Below are 12584 nucleotides of genomic sequence, written 5' to 3'. Positions count from 1 at the left end.
TGGTTTAGTCCCAGGTAAGCACTCCTTCTGTGTGATGTTTTCTGGCTGGTTGTAGCAAGAGACTTTCACACTTTCATATGTGAATTTGTAAGCACTTCCTACTCAGGTCAATTCTATAAACAAATGTACATGTGGAAGATCTATGGAGACCGCAGCATTTCCTCTGTTTTTGTGAGCTATCATCACACATCCCTTCAGCCTCATTTCCACAGCAACTTTGTGAATGACACTCCTGTATCCAGTTAAGTATCATATACAGTTTCAACTACACTTATGATTTAAAGGATGTTGCCCCACGTCTAATAGGCAGTGGCTGTGTGGGCGCAGGAGGGCTGAGAGGAACTACTCCACGTTCAAGGTCAGGAGGGGTGGCCTTGAGGAGATACCCCTCGTCCAAGGTAAGGTAGAGAGGCTGCACTTTCCTGGAGTGGCTGTGAAGAGATTTTCCATGACCAAGGTAAGAGAAACCCAAAAAAGACAGTAGGTATTGCGAGGGGGCATCAGAGGGCAGACACACTGAAATCATAATCACAGGAAACTAGCTGATCTGATCACATGGACCACAGACGAATGTGGTCCACTGGAGAAGGGAATGGCAAACCACTTCAGTATACTTGCTTTGAGAACCTCATGGACAGTATCAAAGGGCAAAATGATAGGATACTGAATGAGGAATTCCCCAGGTCAGTAGGTGCCCAGTATGCTACTGGAGCTCAGTGGAGAAATAACTCTAGAAGGAATAAAGGGATGGAGCAAAAGCAAAATCAATACCAAGTTATGGATGTGACCGGTGATAGAAAGAAAGTCTGGTGCTAAAAAGAGCAATATTTCATTGGGACCTGGAATGTTAGGTCCACGAATCAAGGCAAATTGGAAGTGGTCAAACAGGAGATGACAAGAGTGAACATCGACATTTTAGGAATCAGTGAACTAAAATGGACTGGAATGGGTGAATTTAACTCAGATGACCATTATATCTACTACTGGGGGCAGGAATCCCTTAGAAGAAATGGAGTAGCCATCATGGTCAACAAAAGAGTCCGAAATGCAGTACTTGGATGCAATCTTAAAAACGACAGAATGATTTCTGTTCTTTTTCCAAGGCAAACCATTCAATATTACAGTAATCCAGGCCTATGCCCCAACCAGTAATGATGAAGAAGCCGAAGTTGAACAGTTCTATGAAGACCTACAAGACCTTTTAGAACTAACACCCAAAAAAGATGTCCTTTTCATTATAGGGGACTGGAATGCAAAAGTAGGAAGTCAAGAAACACCTGGAGTAACAGGCAAATTTGGCCTTGGAGCACGAAATGAAGCAGGGAAAAGACTAATAGAGTTTTGTCAAGAGAATGCACTGGTCATAGCAAACACCTTCTTCCAACAACACAAGAGAAGACTCTACACATGGACATCACCAGATGGTCAACACCAAAATCAGATTGATTATATTCTTTGCAGCCAAAGATGGAGAAGGTCTATAGAGTTAGCAAAAGCAAGACCAGGAGCTGACTGTGGCTCAGATCATGAACTCCTTATTGCCAAATTCAGACTGAAATAGAAGAAAGTAGGGAAAACCACTAGACCATTCAGATATGACCTAAATCAAATCCCTTATGATTATACAGTGGAGGAGAGAAACAGATTTAAGGGACTAGATCTGACAGATAGAATGCCTGATGAACTCTGGATGGGGGTTTGTGACATTGTACAGGAGACAGGGACCAAGACCATCTCCATGGAAAAGAAATGCAAAAAAGCAAAATGGCTGCCTGACGAGACCTTACAAATAGCTGTGAAAAGAAGAGAAGTGAAAAGCAAAGGAGAAAGGGAAAGATATAAACATCTGAATGCAGAGTTCCAAAGAATAGCAAGGAGAGATAAGAAAGCCTTCCTCAGTGATCAATACAAAGAAATAGAAGAAAACAACAGAATAGGAAAAACAAGAGATCTTTTCAAGAAAATTGGAGCTTCCAAGGGAACATTTCATGCAACGATGGGCTCGATAAAGGACAGAAATGGTATGTACCTAACAGAAGCAGAAGATATTAAGAAGAGGTGGCAAGAATACACAGAAGAACTGTACAAAAAAGATCTTCACGACCAAGATAGTCACGATAACGTGATCACTGACCTAGAGCCAGACATCTTGGAATGTGAAGTCAAGTGGGCCTTAGACAGCATCATTACGAACAAAGCTAGTGGAGGTGATGGAATTCCAGTAGAGCTATTTCAAATCTTGAAAGATGATGCTTTGAAAGTGCTGTACTCAAGCTACCAGCAAATTTGGAAAACTCAGCAATGGCCACAGGACTGGAAAATGTCAGTCTTCATTGCAATCTCAAAGAAAGGGAATGCCAAAGAATGCTCAAACTACCACACAATTGCACTCATCTCACACGCTAGTAAAGTCATGCTCAAAATTCTCCAAGCCAGGCTTCAGCAATATGTCACCCGTGAACTCCCAGACGTTCAAGGAGGTCTTAGAAAAGGCAGAGGCACCAGAGATCAAATTGCCAACATCCGCTGGATCATGGAGAAAGCAAGAGAGTTCCAGAAAACTATCTCTGCTTCATTGACTATGCCAAAGCCTTTGAATGTGTGGATCACAATCAACTGTGGAACATTCTGAAAGAGATGGAAATACCAGACCACCTGACCTGCCTCTTGAGAAACCTGTATGCAGATCAGGAAGCAACAGTCAGAGTCTACATAGAACAAAAGACTGGTTCCAAATAGGAAACGGAGTACATCAAGGCTGTATATTGTCACCTTGTTTATTTGACTTACATGCAGAGTAAATAATGAGGAACACTGGGCTGGAAGAAGCACAAGCTGGAATCAAGATTGCTGGGAGAAATATCAATAACCTCAGATATGCAGATGACACCACCCTTATGGCAGAAAGTGAAGAGGAACTCAAAAGCCTCTTGATGAAAGTGAAAGAGGAGAGTGAAAATGTTGGCTTGAAGCTCAACATTCAGAAAATGAAGATCATGGCATCTAGTCCCATCACTTCATGGGAAATAGATGGGGAAACAGTGGAAACAGTGTCAGACTTTATTTTGGGGGGCTCCAAAATCACTGCGGATGCTGATTGCAGCCATGAAATTAAAAGACGCTTACTCCTTGGAAGGAAAGTTATGACCAACCTTGATAGTATACTAAAAAGCAGAGACATTACTTTGCCAACCAAGGTCCGTCTAGTCAAGGCAATGGTTTTTCCCGTGGTCATGTATGGATGTGAGAGTTGGACTGTGAAGAAAGTTGATCGCCAAAGAATTGATGCTTTTGAACTGCGATGTTGGAGAAGACTCTTGAGAGTCCCTTGTACTGCAGGAGATCCAACCAGTCCATTCTAAAGGAGATCAATCCTGGGTGTTCATTGGAAGGACTGATGCTAAAGCTGAACTGCAATACTTTGGCCACCTCACGCGACGAGTTGACTCACTGGAAAAGACTCTGATGCTGGGAATGGCTGGAGGCGGGAGGAGAAGGGGACGACGGAGAATGAGATGTCTGGATGGCATCACCGACTCTGTGGACATGAGTTTGAGTGAACTCCGGGAGTTGGTGATGGACAGGGAGACCTGGCGTGCTCTGATTCATGGGCTCGCAGAGAGTCAGACACGACTGAGCAACTGAACTGAACTGAACTGAACTGAATCTCCAAAATATATTTTTAATTGAAGTCTGGTATATTAACCATTTACAAGCAGTGCACAAAGGTTTTAATTTTATTTCTTCTGGAATAAAATAGAAAAGCTCTCAGGGTTGACTTGTTAAGCTGAAACAGAAAAATTATTGCTTTGTATAGGTAGGGGTTGTATCATCACATGGGCATTTGTGTGTGTATGTGTGTATGAGAGAGAGACAGAGCCATTTTCACAGGAAGAAGGGTTCAGTCATGATGCTCAATCAATAACTAGAAAATGTTGGCTGGTAGAATTGTATTTTCCATTATGATGACATGATCTGTGAAATATACTGTATATATTAACACCTATATATTTCAATGCTATCTCTAGTGTAATCTCACTGAATCAGTCATAATTAGTCTGGAACTGGGGAGAAATAAGCGTAGAAAAACTACCAATTTAGCCCCCATTCACAGAGAAATTTAAGATTGTTCTTTTATGCCATTCTAACTGCAAAATATTGCAGTTTGTGTTTTATTTATGGAAATATGTGTGCTAGAAATTTCTTTGCATAAAACATATGTGTTTTCAGGAAAATATATACTTCCCATGTACCCATTTATAGATATGCGGTTTCTCTTGGGAGCTGAAAATATTTAATCTTTTCTCTCTCAAATCCCCTTAGAGTTCATTATTTGCTTACAGTTTTTATTTTCTTTTATAACAAAATAGAAGCATGTGACACAGGTTACTGACTCAAGGCACTTGGCTTTGCCACTTGAATTTTTCATTACTAATAAGTAGGATTTTTAGGCTATATTTTTATCTTCAAATAAAATTTCAGGGTTGAAATTGTGTCTATTTTTAATTAAGGATACATGAAATCATTTGTACATGTCAATAAGATGAACTCTATGCATGTACTGAAACAGGTGAAAATAGCTACTTTTGTCATTACAGTGCTTCATGATTAGATCATCAAAAGTAAACTTTTTATGAACTTTGTTCAGTTGAGTTCAGTTCAGTCTCTTAGTTATGTGCGACTCTTTGCAACACCATGAACCACAGCACGCCAGGCCTCCCTGTCCATCACCAACTCCCGGAGTTCACTCAAACTCATGTCCACAGAGTCGGTGATGCCATCCAGCCATCTCATTCTCTGTCGTCCCCGTCTCCTCCTACCCCCAATCCTTCCCAGCATCAGACTCTTTTCCAGTGAGTCAACTCTTCGCATGAGGTGGCCAAACTATTGGAGTTTCAGCTTTAGCATCAGTCCTTCCAATGAACACCCAGGATCGATCTCCTTTAGAATGGACTGGTTGGATCTCCTTGCAGTCCAAGGGACTCTCAAGAGTCTTCTCCAGCACCACAGTTCAAAAGCATCGATTCTTCCTGGATGAGCTTCTTCAAAGTCCAACTCTCATATCCATACATAACCACGGGAAAAACCATAGCCTTGACGGACCTCGGTTGCCAAAGTAATGTCTCTGCTTTTTAATATGCTATCTAGGCTGGTCATAACTTTCCTTCCAAGGAGTAAGCGTCTTTTAATTTCATGGCTGCAATCAGCATCCGCAGTGATTTTGGAGCCCCAAAAAATAAAGTCTGACACTGTTTCCACTGTTTCCCCATCTATTTCCCATGAAGTGATGGGACCAGATGCCATGATCTTCGTTTTCTGAATGTTGAGCTTCAAGCCAACCTTTCCACTCTCCTCTTTCACTTTCATCAAGAGGCTTTTGAGTTCCTCTTCACTTTCTGCCATAAGGGTGGTGTCATCTGCATATCTGAGGTTATTGATATTTCTCCCAGCAATCTTGATTCCAGCTTGTGCTTCTTCCAGCCCAGCATTCCTCCTGATGTACTCTGCATATAAGTTAAATAAGCAGGGTGACAATATACAACCTTGACGTACTCCTTTTCCTATTTGGAACCAGTCTGCTGTTCCATGTCCAGTTCTGACTGTTGCTTCCTGACCTGCATACAGGTTTCTCAAGAGGCAGGTCAGGTGGTCTGGGATTCCCATCTCTTTCAGAATGTTCCACAGTTGACTGTGATCCACACAGTCAAATGCTTTGGCATAGTCAATGAAGCAGAAATAGATGTTTGTCTGGAACTCTCTTGCTTTCTCCATGATCCAGCGGATGTTGGCAATTTGATCTCTGGTGCCTCTGCCTTTTCTAAAACCTGCTTGAACATCTGGAAGTTGACGATTCACATATTGCTGAAGCCTGGCTTGGAGAATTTTGAGCATGACTTTACTAGCGTGTGAGATGAGTTCAATTGTGCGGTAGTTTGAGCATTCTTTGGCATTGCCTTTCTTTGGGATTGGAATGAAGACTGATCTTTTCCAGTCCTGTGGCCACTGCTGAGTTTTCCAAATTTGCTGGCATATTGAGTGCCAGACTTTCACAGCATCATCTTTCAGGATTTGAAATAGCTCAATTGGAATTCCGTCACCTCCACTAGCTTTGTTCGTAGTGATGCTCTCTGAGGCCCACTTGACTTCACATTCCATGATGTCTGGCTCCAGGTGAGTGATCACGCCATTGTGATTATCTTGGTCATGAAGATCTTTTTTGTACAGTTCTTCTGTGTATTCTTGCCACCTCTTCTTAATATCTTCTGCTTCTGTTAGGTCCATACCATTTCTGTCCTTTATCGAGCCCATCTTTGCATGAAATGTTCCCTTTGAATCTCTAATTTTCTTGAAAAGATCTCTTGTTTTTCCTATTCTGTTGTTTTTCTCCATTTCTTTGCATTGATCGCTGAGGAAGGCTTTCTTATCTCTCCGTGCTATTCTTGGAACTGTGCATTCAGATGTTTATATCTTTCCCTTTCTCCTTTGCTTTTCACTTCTCTTCTTTTCACAGCTATTTGTAGGGCCTCCTCAGGCAGGCATTTTGCTTTTTTGCATTTCTTTTCCATGGGGATGGTCTTGGTCCCTGTCTCCTGTACAATGTCACGAACCTCCGTCCAGAGTTCATCAGGCACTTTATCTATCAGATCTAGTCCCTTAAATCTATTTCTCACTTCCCCTGTATAATCATAAGGGATTTGATTTAGGTCATATCTGAATGGTCTAGTGGTTTTCCTTACTTTCTTCAATTTAAGTCTGAATTTCGCAATAAGGAGTTCATGATCTGAACCACAGTCAGCTCCTGGTCTTGTTTTTGCTAACTGTATAGAGCTTCTCCATCTTTGGCTGCAAAGAATATAATCAATCTGATTTCAGTGTTGACCATCTGGTGATGTCCATGTGTAGAGTCTTCTCTTGTGTGGTTCGAAGAGGGTTTTTGCTATGACCAGTGCGTTCTCTTGGCAAAACTCTATTAGCCTTTGCCCTTCTTCATTTCATGCTCCAAGGCCAAATTTGCCAGTTACTCCAGGTGTTTCTTGACTTCCTACTTTTGCATCATATGCACCACAGCACTGTCTAACTCAATGAAAGTAAGTCATGCCGTGTGGGGCCACCGAAGACGGTCGGGTCATGGTGGAGAGGTCTGACAGAATGTGGTCCACTGGAGAAGGGAATGGCAAACCACTTCAGTATACTTGCCTTGAGAACCCCATGAACAGTATCAAAAGGCAAAATGATAGGATACTGAATGAGGAATTCCCTAGGTCGGTAGTTGCCCAGTGTGCTACTGGAGATCAGTGGAGAAATAACTCCAGAACAAATTAGGGATGGAGCCAAAGTGAAACAAATACCCAGTTGTGGATGTGACTGATGATAGAAGCAAGGTCTGATGCTATAAAAAGCAATATTGCAAAGGGACCTGGAATGTTAGGTCCATGAATCAAGGCAAATTGGCAATGGTCTAACAGGAGATGGCAAGAGTGAACGTAGACATTCTAGGAATCAGTGAACTAAAATGGACTGGAATGGGTGAATTTAACTCAGATGACCATTATATCTACTACTGGGGGCAGGAATCCCTTAGAAGAAATGGAGTAGCCATCATGGTCAACAAAAGAGTCTGAAATGCAGTACTTGGATGCAATCTTAAAAACGACAGAATGATTTCTGTTCATTTCCAAGGCAATCCATTCAATATTACAGTAATCCAGGCCTATGCCCCAACCAGTAATGCTGAAGAAGTCGAAGTTGAACAGTTCTATGAAGACCTACAAGACCTTTTAGAACTAACACCCAAACAAAATTAACTTTGTAAGTGATTCCAAATTTCCTAAATTCTTTTGTGATATGATGGGATACATAAATCACATATGATATTTCAGCTTAGTTTAGGCTTCCATGTTGACAAACTTGAATAAGCTTGGTTATCCACCCAGTCAAACATGGTAATGAATAATGGCAGGAAAAGAAGATGGAGTGTGTCAGCTGAGTCCACTGACTTTTTCCTTTGGATTTTCATGTTCCCTTTAATTGATCTGATACAGAGTTTTATGGACTTCCTGTTAGGAGATGCACACATCTTTTTCCCTCTTCACTCCCCAGTCAAGGCAGGGTTCCTCACTTCTAGTTTTTATTCCAAGATAATTTTGCCTGAAAATCTGGTTTTATCTGAAAGAGCACCTGGATGGGACAGAGTACAGCCCCTTCAGTTTTTCACACCCAATACTGATTGTCTTAACTTCTGACTGGGTTCAGACTCAGACTTCTCATTTATAATGTCGTGATGCCCAAGCTCTTTGCTGACTTTCCCCTATTCTTGTTTTCCTTCACTTTCTGACTTCTTTTTCTTTTTTCATTTAGCCCTCTCCCCAACCCCCAAAATAGTACTGAGTACTTTATATTAACACATGAGATATGCCTCTCAGATTCTTTCTTTCTTTATTTTTATTTTATACTTTTAATGGAACATAGTTTATTTACAATATGGTATTAGTTTCAGGTGTACATTACACTAACTCTATATTCTTTTTCAGTTTCTTTTCTCTTATAGGTCATTACAACGTACTGACTATATAGTTCCCTGTGCTATACAGTAGGTCCTTGTTGGTTATCAGTTTTATATATGGTAGTGTGCATATGTCAGTCCCAACCTCCTAATTTTTTCCACCCCTGACACCTTTCTCTTTTGATAACCATAAGTTTCTTTTCTATGTCTGTGGGTATATTTCTGTTTTGTAAATAAGTTCATTCAGACTATTACCTTCTTCCCTCCATGACCCTCAGATAAATATGGTCAGCCAGCCACTTCACATATTAAAAGCTATGGAGCAAAATCTTCAATTGTAGCAAACCAATATGTTTTCTTTCATGACTTTAGAATACATTGAATGTTAACCCTTCTGGGAGAGAAGGGCAGATGTTGCTCTCAGGATCCCTGTATCAAGAAGAGTTAAATCACACAAGGACAAAATGGTGTAAAGATTTAAGACTTTACAAGGGAAATGAGATTGCAGTACTTTTGTTTTTCTGACCTTTATCTTAAGAAATCTTCATTTTATTCTACAGAAATCTTTAGAAATGGCAGTTCTCCCCAGACTTGAATTATCAAAAATCCAGTATTCTATGGAGACAGATCCTAAATAATTTACTTCAGGAAATCACTATCCAATTCTATTTAGATGCCTACCTCCCCCACGGGACATTCTGCTCTCCTGTCTATACTCATCTTAGATAGGAGATAAAAAGCTTCATTTCTTTTTAGTGGTTGTTCTGTGGAAAACTGTATCTTATTGTTGTAAGTAGTAGTTCACAAGCAAGGAATGCAGCATTTAAGTCAGCCATGAAGAGTGGATGAGTCTTGCTTTCTCTGTGCTACATAAGCAAGCTTTACATGGTCTCCAGAATTCCAGAAACCCAGAAGTAGAGTACAAATGCTGCCATTACCATCTGATTTCAGCTGAATGAAACTGTCTTTATTGAATAAGATTGGACATGAAAAAATCCAATCTGTTTTCACTTTTCCAACTGCACCTCAGCTCTGCCTCGGTGTGAAATGAGGTATTTATTTTCTCTCTTCTTTTCTCCCTGTGGAAACTACTTTCATATGAGTCTTTAGTGTGTATTTTCTTCTACCATTTCAGCTCCACTCCACCTACATCCAAAGGAATATTCACTGGCTGAAAAATCCAGTGAAGGGTAGGGAGAAGAAAGTTCTAGTATTATCCATGGATTCAGTACTGGATTTTTCAGACAGTCTCTCTCTCCTAATGACAACAGACTTGACTGAACAGGTAGCAGTCTGCTTCAGACATTAATCTATGTAGAAACTCAAAGTTTAGTTTAAGTAATATTTCTTCAGGAATAGAGAAAGGATATATTTACTTCTGGTAAAATTCTAAAGTTGCAGCAATTTGTCTGCTGTGTTTTTTCTCTGTCAGCCCTGAACACCAAAAGCTTTAAGAATCCTGGTGTCCTCTATGGATGAAATTCAAGCATAAATATGATTAAAGTTCTCTAGGTGATTTCATTGTGCAGGAAAATTTGAGAAATATTATGTGAAGGAATTTCAAGAACTTGCAGTTAGATTGCAAGGAGAAATATCAACAACCTCAAACATTCAAATGACACCATCCTTAAGGCAGAAAGCAAAGAGGAACAAAAGAATCTCTTGATGAATGTGAAAGAGAAGAGTGAAAAAACTGGCTTAAAATTCAACATTTAAAAAACAAAAGATCACGGCATCTGGTCCATCGCTTCATGGTGGGGAAACAATGGAAACAGTGACAGACTTTATTTTCTTGGGCTCCAAAATCACTGCGGATGGTGACTTCAGCCATGAAATTAAGACGCTTGCTCTTTGGAAGAAAAGCTATCACGAACCTAGTCAGCATACTAAAAAGCAGAGACATTACTTTGCCAACAAAGGGCCATATAGTCAAAGCTATGGTTTTTCTAGTAGTCATGTATGGATGTGAGAGTTGGACAATAAAGGAGGCTGAGTGCCAAATAACTGATGCTTTTGAACTGTGGTGTTGGAGGAGACTTTTAAGAGTCCCTTGGACAGCAAGGAGATCAAACCAGTCAATCCTAAAGGAAATCAGTCCTGAATATTCATTGGAAGGATTTATGCTGAAGCTGAAGCTCCAATATTTGGCCACCTGATGTGAAGAGCTGGCTCTTTAGAAAAGACCCTGATGCTGGGAAAGATAGAGGGCAGGAGGAGAAGGGGACAACAGAGGGCAAGATGATTGAATGGCATTATCAACTCAGTGGATGTGAGTTTCAGCAAGCTCTGGGAGACGGTGAAGGACAGGGAAGCCTGGTGTGCTGCAGTCCATGTGGTTGCAAAGAGTAGGACACAACTAAGCTACTGAACCAAAAACAAGGGATGTAGCATGAGGGTATATAGAAACTTTTCTGAAGGAATTGAAATTATATTTTAACCAGTGTTTGCTCCACTAGAATAAAGCCAATATACCTGCCCTTGACAGCTGCTTACACCCTGTTACATCCTCAACCACTTAGAATCTTGGCCTTTTCCTTGTGAGATTGGTAACTGGACTGAAAACCTAGAGAAAATAGGCTCACCATCAGCTTGCCAGTTTGTTAATTACTAATGTTTCAATAACCCTTTCTGTTGACAAAGGCATTTGTGTCTCCTATACTAGAGCTTGTGAAATATGAAATTATACCAAAGAAAGATAAGGAAATGTCAAAAAATTTTCATCCAAGAGATGGTATAACTCAATAATCCCACTCCATCTTCTCTATAAAGAATGTATTCTAAGGCCTAAATTGCTTAGGGTTGCTGATTTATTTTTTCTCTTGAGATGTCAGAATAAATATTGACAGTTTTCTCATCTCCCTCTACATTTTTGTGGCATTCTGTTCCCAATTTTAAAAGTATTGATAGACTCCTAGGCCTGGAGAAGAGACCTGCAGTTGCCAACAGGAAGGGATGTGGGGAAGGGCTGGATTGGGAATTTGGGGTTAGAAGATGTAAAAGATTACATACAGAATGGATATACAAGGTCCTATTGTATAGCACAGGGAACTATATTCAATATCCTGCTATAAACAGGATGGAAAAGAATATGAAAATGAATGTATACATATGTATAACTTAATCACTTTGTTGTACAGAAGGAATTAACATAGTATATCCACTATACATTTTTAAATTTATTTATTTTAATTGGAGGCTAATTACTTTACATTATTGTATTGGTTTTGCCATACATTGACATGAATTTGCCCCGGGTGTACATGTGTTCCCCATCTTGAACCCCCCTCCCACCTCCCTCCATATCTTTTTCAAAATTATGATAAAAGTGTCATTACACAGTGCCTCAGTTCAGTTTAATTCAGTTGCTCAGTTGTGTCTGACTCTTTGCAACCCCATGGACTGCAGCACACCAGACTTTCCTGTCCATCTCCAATTCCCAGAGCTTTAGTAAACTCACGCCCATTGAGTCAGAGATGCCATCCAACCATCTCATCCTCTGTTGTCCTCTTCTCCTCCTGCCTTCCATCTTTTCCAACATCAGGGTCTTTTCCAATGAGTCAGTTCTTCGCATCAGGTAGCCAAAGTATTGGAGCTTCAGCTTCAGCATCAATCCTCTCAATCAATATTCAGGACTGACTTCCTTTAAGATTGACTGGTTTGGACTTCCCTAATAGCTCAGTTGGTAAAGAATCCACCTGTAATGTGAGAGACCTGGGTTAAATTCCTGGGTTGGGAAAATTCCCTAGATTAGAAGGGAAAGGCTACCCACTCCAGTATTCTGGCCTGGAAAATTCCATGGACTCACAAAGAGTCCAAAACAACTGAGCAACTTTCACTCAATGCCTAATTGCCTGTGTAATATTCCCTCTCACCCTACAGATGACCATCAGTTTTATTTGGTTGCTATAACAAAATACCACAAGATATTTGGTTTATAACAAAGGACATTTATTCTTTCACAGTTCTGGAACCAATAATCAAAATCATAGGGTTGGTAGAGCCATGCTGTTTCTGAAATCTCCAGCATGGAATCCTTCCTTGTCTCTTCTAGTTTGTGGAGGTGCTGTAATCCTTGACATTC

This window comes from Moschus berezovskii, chromosome 2 (genome assembly GCF_049115385.1).
Source record: "Moschus berezovskii isolate FMDL1 chromosome 2, NW_MosBer_1.0, whole genome shotgun sequence".
Lineage (NCBI taxonomy): Eukaryota > Metazoa > Chordata > Mammalia > Artiodactyla > Moschidae > Moschus > Moschus berezovskii.
This window is presented reverse-complemented; position numbering follows the sequence as displayed.